The sequence below is a fragment of the Crassostrea angulata genome, chromosome 2 (assembly GCF_025612915.1).
Source record: "Crassostrea angulata isolate pt1a10 chromosome 2, ASM2561291v2, whole genome shotgun sequence".
Taxonomy (NCBI): Eukaryota; Metazoa; Mollusca; class Bivalvia; order Ostreida; family Ostreidae; genus Magallana; species Magallana angulata.
Window position 1 is genome coordinate 23,035,927 of NC_069112.1, and position 9,990 is coordinate 23,045,916.

At 31.9% G+C, this 9,990-nt stretch overlaps 1 long non-coding RNA gene across 1 annotated transcript; it reads left to right on the plus strand.

The window, feature by feature from the left end:
- On the plus strand, nucleotides 1-3,073 carry LOC128173147 (uncharacterized). Its single transcript, XR_008242434.1, has 3 exons — nucleotides 1-124; nucleotides 969-1,069; nucleotides 2,031-3,073. It is a non-coding gene; the product is annotated as an uncharacterized LOC128173147 (long non-coding RNA).
- The last annotated feature ends 6,917 nt before the right edge of the window (nucleotides 3,074-9,990 follow it).

The window sequence follows — 9,990 nt, forward strand, 5'->3', positions numbered from 1 at the left end:
GTGAAGCCGAAGTTTGGGGTGATTAGCCTTATCTCGTTAAATTTTGTTCAGCATGAAACAGTCTGACCAGCAATCCTCGATTTTGTCAACAATCTAAAACGTGCTAAGGAGTAGTCATTCGTCGGTAAGAACATACTTACTTACATTGTTAAACGACTCAAAAACTCTTTTAAAAGCATACAATGCATTAAGTCTAGTACACATGTTACAAAAATGTCGATAATTAATGGTCGTTGTGAAATGTGACTTGAAAGACATGTTTTAGTTTGAAATGTGTATGCAGGTGTATTATAGTCAGTTTTTACACATATTGTTACGTAGAATACGTTAAAAAAATATTGTATGTTTTTCCTAGAATATTGAGTTTGTGTCAATCATACTTTCAGTCATTTCCATACAGAATTTCCTCGACACGTACAATGTACACTGTACATGTGGTTTTGATATCTGTATCTCGTTCAAACTGTTAACTTTATGTCTTATTTATCTATTGACGATGAGAGAGTTTATGATTCAAGGGCCTGCATTTGTTATGTAAATATAACATTATGCGATTGAGAGTATGAGAGAGAGATAGACAGAGAGAGAGAGAGAGAGAGAGAGAGAGAGAGTAATTACAGTGTACTTGTAATTGTTATTGATTGCCTTGCTTCCATGAACCATATATATACTTCAATAATGCCACATTGCACTAGAAATATTGCTGACAAAGATGTTGAGAGAGATCATGGAGAGAGAGAGAGAGAGAGAGAGAGAGAGAGAGAGAGAGAGTATGAAAAGCAGTTAATATATATGTCATTTCCCGCTTAATGAGTTGTTTAATAGCTGTTATCATGGTAATGTTTTGACCATGTCTCAGATACTGCATGTGCCCATAAAAAAGTGTAATCTAGGACACACCCTTTTGTTTTGATAATGACAGCATTTAGCTTTGTAATGATAGCTAGTGTATTTCTTCTAATCTACAGATTTACCTGCGGTTTCCAGATGATCTGAAGATCGGGATTATAGAAAATATTGTCAATTTGATATTGCTAATGACCCAGTCATGTCTGCTGAAGCCCAGAAGGTACTTCTTTGTCATGTAATAAACTTACAACTTGTCTTCCATATGTAGATATATTTGGTTTAAGCTGATTGAAAGCCAAGCAAGGTCATCTAAATAGCTACAATGTCTTGTGTAAAAGGGATAGGTTTATATGGGCATCTTGTTGCAAATCTGCTTGATTATCTGTATTTTAAGGGGTGGGAACCTCTGAAAGGAATACCAGGAGTTTGAAAATATTATAAACTTTAGGAGATGTGTTTTACACTCTCTGAGAAAATGGGATTTGCAGAAATCCCATGAATTTCTTATGCTGGAAATATGTTTTTCAGATTAGTTTTTGTTATTGACGCAATCATATTTTGGTGTACATAGAATGTTGATAGTTGAAACTCATACAGACAATCATATGTTACATAAGTGTTACATAAGTATTTATGACTTTGATCTTTCTTCAATATTTTTAATATCTTTCTGTCCACTGGATATCTAAATATCTTTGAAGTTACACCATTGAAGTTACACATTCATTACGTTTATCATGTGTGTGCAGAATTGATTGAGCCAGGTTTCCTGATGTTGTCATATAAGTGATACATTGTACTGCTTTTAAAAGTATATATCACTTGTGACTTACTGGTATATTAGTACATATTTCATTTGTAAAATCATTTGACAAATTTAAAGTGTTTTGTAGAACTGAAATGTTTTTATGGCTTTTAAAATTACTGAAAGTACATGCACATGATGCAACTATCTTTTGACGCTGTATATATAACAAAAAGAAACTGTCAGCTGGGTTTAAAATTAGTGGCAAAATGATGTAATACATGTATGTACAATATTAGAAAAGATTATATTGTTAGTAATTGCACATTCCATAAATAACTTCATTGAATATATACATGTAAGTATTTGATGAGTGCACGATTTTTGCAAAAATTACATGTAATTCTCTTAACACTTTATGTTTATTCTATTTCAGTTTCCAGACCATGACATTAATGAATATTTCTTGAATGGAATGCATGAGGATTAGAACGGAACCTTATTCTGCCTTTTTACCAACTCACACCATCTTTTCAAGATTTATGGAGCCAACCACAGAAGAATTTGTTCTATACACATCATTCATAACATTCTTATTTATGTTGCATAACTTTAAATGTTACTGGATGAATTGTGTTCACATAATGAATACCAGCAAACTTTTTATCGAGTGCACTTAATTTGTATTTTTCCTACCCATCCATCTAACATATGTTTTTATATAACATATTCATATACATGTAACATTTTTGAAAACAGCTATTTTTTTTAAAATTGGAATTAAGCCTTACCGGTACTATTTTATACAAGTTTTTTTTAAAGGGACTTGGACACGATTTTAGATCAAAATTTTGTTTTCAATTTCTTTATGCATAAAATGATTTACCTGCACATTTTGAATAATTGACCATAATTTGAATGTTAGAAGTCAAGTTATAAGAGAGATACAGGGGTAAGAATTTATTGTTATGTAAACAAAGTTCGAGTCTTATGTTTGTTTACAAATAATATAAAGTATGAAATTACCAATTCTTTGAGAAAATGATTCATAGAAAAGAAGGTAAACTGATTCGATGTGATCATAAATGATATTATTAATAGAAAAAAGCAACATTTGAATTAAACGTACACCAATAAAACACATATGTAAATAATAACAAGACTCGCGCTTTGTTTACAAAACAAAGAATATTTAATTTTTTATCTCTCTTTTAACTCAGTATTTGACTTTCAAATTTTGACAAAGCATTAAAAATATCCATATCAACCATTCTAAATATTGAAAATGGAAATATAAAATTTTGAATTTTAAGCTCAAATCGTGTCGAAGTCCCTTGAATATACTCTTTTGTATACAAACAGAACAAAAAATACTTAATTACAATGGGAAATAGACATAATATATATATATAAGTGTCTGATAAAAGTATAGGTCTTGTTTTTGAACAGAAGAAATTGACAGAAAAATATTCTGTTTTAGCCATGAAATACAAATATGAATATTTTTTATGAATATTATTTAATCTAAATCAGTTATAAAAGGTTTTTTTTCCCTTTATTCCAATGTTTGGAAACAAATCCTATATATAATTAAAATTGCTGTACAGTATATCCTATTGATTCCTATAATATATCACTTAAGTTTAGTTTCTTGAACAGCATGTTTATTACTTTTTTTTCTTAAAATGATGAATACAAGGTCATTAATTTATTTTCATTATATTCAACTAGATACAAATATGTACATGTACCAGCCTACTATATTTGATAGATAAATGTACTTCTTTCATGCCCTTTTCATGCCTTTTACTCATGGTTATATGTATTATTAGCTCACCTGAGCCAAAGGCTCAAGTGAGCTTTTCTGATCACAATTTGTCCGTTGTCTGTCGTTGTCGTAGTCGTTGTCGTCGTCGTTAACTTTTCACATTTTCATCTTCTTCTCAAGAACCACAGGGCAGATTTCAACTAAATTTGGCACAAAGCACCACTAGGGGAAGGGGATTCAAGTTTGTTCAAATGAAGGGCCACGCCCTCTTTAAAGGGGAGATAATTGAGAATTATTGAAAATTTGTTGGTATTTTTCAAAAATCTTCTTCTCAAAAACTATTTGGCCTGAAAAGCTAAAACTTGTGTGGAGGCATCCTCAGGTAGTGTAGATTCAAGTTTGTTCAAATCATGGTCCCCGGGGGTAGGGAGGGGCCACAAAAGGGGATCAAGTTTTACATAGGAATATATAGAGAAAATCTTTAAAAATCTTCTTCTCAAAACTATTAGGCCAGGAAAGCCCAAATCTGAGTGGAAGCATTTCCAAATCGTATAGATTCAAGTTTGTTAAAATAATAGTCCAGTGGTATGGTGAGGCCACAGTGGGGGAATAATTTTTACATAGGTATATGTAGAGAAAATCTTTAAAAATCTTCTTTTTAAAGACCATTTGGCCAGAAAAGCTTTAACTTGTGTAGAGGCATCCTCGGGTATTGTAAATTCAAAATCAGAGTCCCTAGTGGTAGGGCGGGGCCGTGATGGCAGTTTGAATTTTTACATATATAGAGGAAATCTTTAAAAATATTCTGGGAAAGTTTTTCGGTCCAAAACTCAGTACTTAGTGTGAAAGCACAGGTTATGCAGATATAAGTTTGGTGAAACCATGATACCCTAGAGAAAAGTGGGGCAACAAAATGGGGGGGGGGTATATAGGAAAAGAGAAAAATCATCTTACAGGTACAACAAGAAAAGGGGCGTGGTATTTACCAAAAGAAAGAGGTGGATAAAAATTGGCAGATTTTCAATTTTTTTAGCAAGATCTACTGTACTTAGTTGTCAAGATATTTTGATACTGTAATGCTAATTTGATCAGAATTAAGGCAATTGTTGCTCAGGTGAGCGATGTGGCCCCTGGGCCTCTTGTTTATAATTAAAATGCTTTAAAAGCTTTTCTCAATTTATTTATTTTAATAAGATTAAGAAACGGACTATAGTTAATGCACGTTTTCAAGAGTTGTCTCTCTTGGGTACAATAATGAATGCTCCCCAGGGTTCATGACCCTGAATATTGAGTAGGCTGTGAGGTGTGTGGAAGGGCGCCGTGATCATGAAAACCGGGAAAATTGCGTAGAACTAATACCCAAATAGTTTCAATGCATTTAATAAAAGAAATGATTTCATCTTCTTCCTTGCATTTCATTTAGCTGTGAATTAGATGAACGTTTATCTACTCGGTTTAAATTTATTTACTTAATAAGCCTAACGGTTTCCATTATGGTATAATATATTTTTTTTCACTGAAGACCAAGTTCCGTATTTCATTCTAAATATATGCATGCGTGTAATTTATAAAGTAGATATGATTGATTGTTACAATTTGAATGGAAGTCAAAATCTTTTCAAGTAAAAAATACACATTGAATACATTGATTCAATATCCATTGATATATAGAATATAAAAACCTCCCTTAATTCGATGTAGCCGTGGCGCAGAGGAAGCGAGGTGATGCTGGTAAAGAAAGGGTCCAGGGTTCAATCCTCGTATTGGGCGTTTTGATTATTTTTTTTTTCATTTTATTTTCTAGAACAAAAACCGTTTTAATACATTTTCTATCATTATCATATAGTTAATATATTTTGTTGGTAAATTAAGCACAATATTAAATTAAAAGATTGGCCTAAAGGTGGCTTAAAGATGGCTTAAAGGTGGCTTAAAGAAGTTTGGACATTAAGGACCTATAAGTTGTCCTTAAAGGTGGCTTAAAGATAGTCGTTAAGCTGCCTTTAAGCCATCTTTACGCTTTCTTTAAGCCATCTTTAAGCAACACATATAGCTTAAAGGTAGCTTAAAGGAGGCTTGTAGATCGTCTTTAAGCTACCTTTAAGCATCTTTAAGCTATCTTTAAGGAGAACTTAAAGATTGTCATTCATCCTGTGTATCATATTTCATAAGTTTAATAAATTATATTCTATTTCAGTGCAGATCAGTATAGTTTTATATGTTATAGAGCACTCCAAAGAATATGCACCTTTTACATTTATACTTTGCCTACTAAGATGTCAAATATGAAAATATATAACGTTCATTAATAAATCTACTTACACGTGCTTCCTCATAAAGGTAGATGGTCATTGGTGTTTTTACTAGAAGGAAATTTTCATCCCATGAAAGATTTATCTCTTCAAAACAAAAAACCTGACTATTCTACAAGCATTTAAAACCCTTAAAATGTCCAAACCTCGGAAAATTCACTGCTGAAACATGTTCATCCATTATACAACCTATTCTACTGCCAATCACAATCCCCATCGTCACAAATATTTCTCCACGCATGCACCCCCACCCCTATCCCCCATTAAACCCAATGTACGCATAAAATTATGAAGATAGTTTTTTATTCTAGCTTATTTTTAATTCAAACTGGAAAGATAAGAATTAGTATTCTCGATCTCGTAAAAAATTAAGGGCAGACAGACAGATGGACGGCGGACGAAAAGTAATCAGAAAAGCTAATTTGAGCTTTCGGCTCAGGTGAGCTATAAATCTTTGACAGTTGTGTTGTTTTCTTCTAAACAGAAAGTAAATATGACACGTTTATTAATTACACAGAAAGGGGGTCATTTCTGATCATGACTCTTTGATTTAGCCCTTTTTACTTTTTCTGCGCTGTTAAGGAGTTCATTGATATGTTTCCGTCTGGCGTCGTGCACAGGATGAATCTCTACCAATCAGTCAACTGAATGATAAGTAAATGGTCTGGAAATGTGACTGAATGGCATAAATATGCCATTCAGTCACTTTTAAGTTACCTTTCTGTCACCTTTCTGTTGACTGAATGGCAGAGATTCATCATGTCGTGGACAATGCGTTAATAACTTTATATTGAAAATAATGTTGTATTGGAACTCTGAGTTTTAAATACATCAATAAAGTGGAGTTGTAATATTATTTAAAGTTATCTCTCTTGGTTCCTGACAACCGGTGCAATTTTAGCTAAATAGTAATCCACTACATTTTCCTTGCATTTTGTTGATTACTATTGAATGATTTGTAATAGGTTTAAACATTGCCGACATTCGTTACCTTGGCAATAAAATTGTTTACATTTCGTGTAAATATATCCAAATGAATCAAGGGACTGCAGTAAAAGACTTCTCTGAAATCTTATTTACAAAATGTATTTTTATAAAAGATTCATTTCATAAAGTACCATTCCTGTATGTCAATTTAAAAAAAATCACTATGAAGCACCTTAAGGGTTGCAATTAAAGATTTCATGAATTATAAACGAAACTATTAGGGTTCAATCTTGATTAATATACGCTACTAGGAGTACATCAATCAAAACTTTGCAAAAGCTTTGTTTTAGTATATAAAATAATAATTAGTTCAGGTAATTGCACTGATACCTAGAATTTTAGGTAAAACGATGTGTTTTTTTCCGGGGGGGGGGGGGGGGTTAAAATAATCATCTCATATAGAGACATTTTCTGTAAATCAATAAAATGAGTCAATAAAGATACAGATGTCTTACATGAAAAAAAAAATCTGAATTAAATTTAAAATGTAGTTTTCTGCATACTTAAATAATCGATTAAATTCTCGAAAGGTTGTTGATTCTTATTTTCTTAGAAAAATATTTTAAAAGCTGGATAGCATTTAAAAGAAAAGCTGACTGCTGTTTTTTTTATATAGCAAGTACTTCACAAGTTCCATCTTTTCTGGCTGATCAGTTTCAAGAAAGAAGATAACCCTGTGTAAAAATTCGACCCCCTTCCATTGTGGCCCGACCTTACCCCGGGAATCATGATTTGAACAAACTTGAATCTACACTATCTGAGGATACTTCCTCAAAAAGTTCAGCTTTTCTGACCAAATTGTTTATGAAACAACATTTTTAAAAAATAAAAACACATTTTCAATGATTTTTATTACCTCACCTAGAAAATGGGCGTGACCCTTAGTTTTGACAAAAGTGAATTGGACTTACCTAAGGTTGCTTTGTGCTTAATATGGTTGAAATCGGTTCAGTGGTTTTGCAGAAAAAGATAAAAAATGTGAAAAAAAATTACGGACAGACAGACCGACGGTTGGTGAAAATTGAAGTGGAAAATAACAGACCACCGTTACATTTAGAAAACTTTTTTTTAAACAGCCTGATTTCAATTACTGCATTTTACCAGGGATATCATGAGGGTGATTCGTAAAACCTTTACGATATATACTTAGGTATATAAGGCTAACAATTTTAAATTGATGATTTGGATAGTTTTATATTAAAAGACGCGCAAGAGACCAACCCGTGGCATTTTTTCTATAACTTCATGAGTGTCGTTTTTGTAGTAAGAGAGGATGATTCTGATATAGCGTTCCTTGTAAAATGATTTGTAATAGGTTTAACATTGCCGACATTCGTTACCTTGGCAATAAAATTGTTTACATTCAGTGTAAATATATCCAAATGAATCAAGGGACTGCATTAAAAGACTTCTCTGAAATCTAATTAAAAATGTATTATTTATAAAAGATTCATTTCATAAAGTATCATTCCTGTTTGTCAATTTAAAACAAAATCACCATGAAGCATCATAAAAATTGCAATTAAAGATTTCATGAATTATAAACGAAACTATTAGGGTTCAATATTGATTAATATACGCTACTAGGAGTACATCAATCAAAACTTTGCAATAGCTTTGTTTTACAATAAAAAATAATAATTAGTAAATGAAATTGCACTGATACCCAGAATTTAAAGTAAAACGATGTGGGTTTTTTTCGAGGGGGGGGGTGTTAAAATCATCATTACATATAGATACATTCTCTGTAAATCAATAAAATGAATCAATAAAGATACACCCTTTTTGCGATTTTTGTATTTTGTGACTCTGTTATGGAGTTCATTAGAATGATGTTGTTGCAGCTGTTCTTATTTGAGTATGAACTAGCATCTTGGGATTATCCGAGGAAATTAAAGTGGAAAATAACAGACCACCGTTACATTTAGAAAACTTTTTTTTTAAACTGCCTGATTTCAAATACTGCATTTTCCAGGGATATTATGAGGGTTATTTGTAAAACCTTTACACCTATACTTAGGTTAATGAAGCTAACAATTTTTTATTTACGATTTGGTAAGTTTTACACTGAAACGACATGCAAGAGACCAACCCGTTGCATTGATTTCTATAATTGCATAAGTGTCTTTTATTAAGCAAGAGGGGATGATCGTGATAAAGCGTCCCTTGTAAAATGATTTGTAATATGTTAAACATTGCCGACATTTGTTACCTTGGCAATAAAATTGTTTACATTTCGTGTAAATATATCGAAATGAATCAAGGGACTGCAGTAAAAGACTACTCTGAAATCTGATTAAATAAAATGTATTATTTATAAAAGATTCATTTCATAATATACCATTCATGTATATCAATTTCAAAAAAATCACCATGAAGCACGATAAGGATTGCAATTAAAGATTTCATGAATTATATATGAAACTATTAGGGTTCGATATTGATTAATGTACGCTACCAGGTGTACATCAATCAAAACTTTGCAAAAGCGTTGTTTTACTGTATTAAAAAATAATTAGTTCAGGTAACTGTACTGATACCTAGAATTTTAAGTAAAACGATCTGGGTTTTTTTCGTGGGGGGGGGGGGGGTCAAAATAATCATCTCATATAGAGACATTCTCTGTAAATCAATACAATGAATCAATAAAGATACAAATGACTTCCCTGAAAAAAAAATCTGAATTGAATTTAAAAGGTAGTTTTCTGTATACTGAAATAAATGTATAAAATTCTCCAAAGGTTGTTGATTCCTACTTTCTTTAAAGAAATATGTTAAAAGCTGAAAATCATTTAAAAGAAAAGATGACTGCTGTATTTTTTAATAAAGCAAGTTCTTCACAAGTTACGTCTTTTTTGGCTGATCAGTTTCAGGGTGGAAGATCTTTAAAGATATCCCTGTGTAAATATTCGACACCCTTTCATTTTGGCCCGACCTAACCCCGGGAATCATGATTTAACAAACTTGAATCTACACTATCTGAGGATACTTCCACAAAAAGTTCAGCTTTTCTGACCAAATTGTTTTTGAAACAATATTTTTGAAATATAAAAACACATTTTCAATGATTAATTACCTCACCTAGAAAATTTGTGTGACCCTTAGTTTTAAAAACTTGGATTCATTTAACTAATGATGCTTTGTGCTAAATTTGCTTCAAATCGGTTCAGTGGTTCTGTAGAAAAAGTCCGAAATTAAGAAAAACACCTAAAAACGGACAGACCGATGGACGGCGGAAAAAAGTTATCAGAAAAATTCACTAGAACTTTCAGCTCAGATTAGCTGAAAACTTCTACGTCGATGTTCTTTTCTTCTAAACCGAGAGTAAA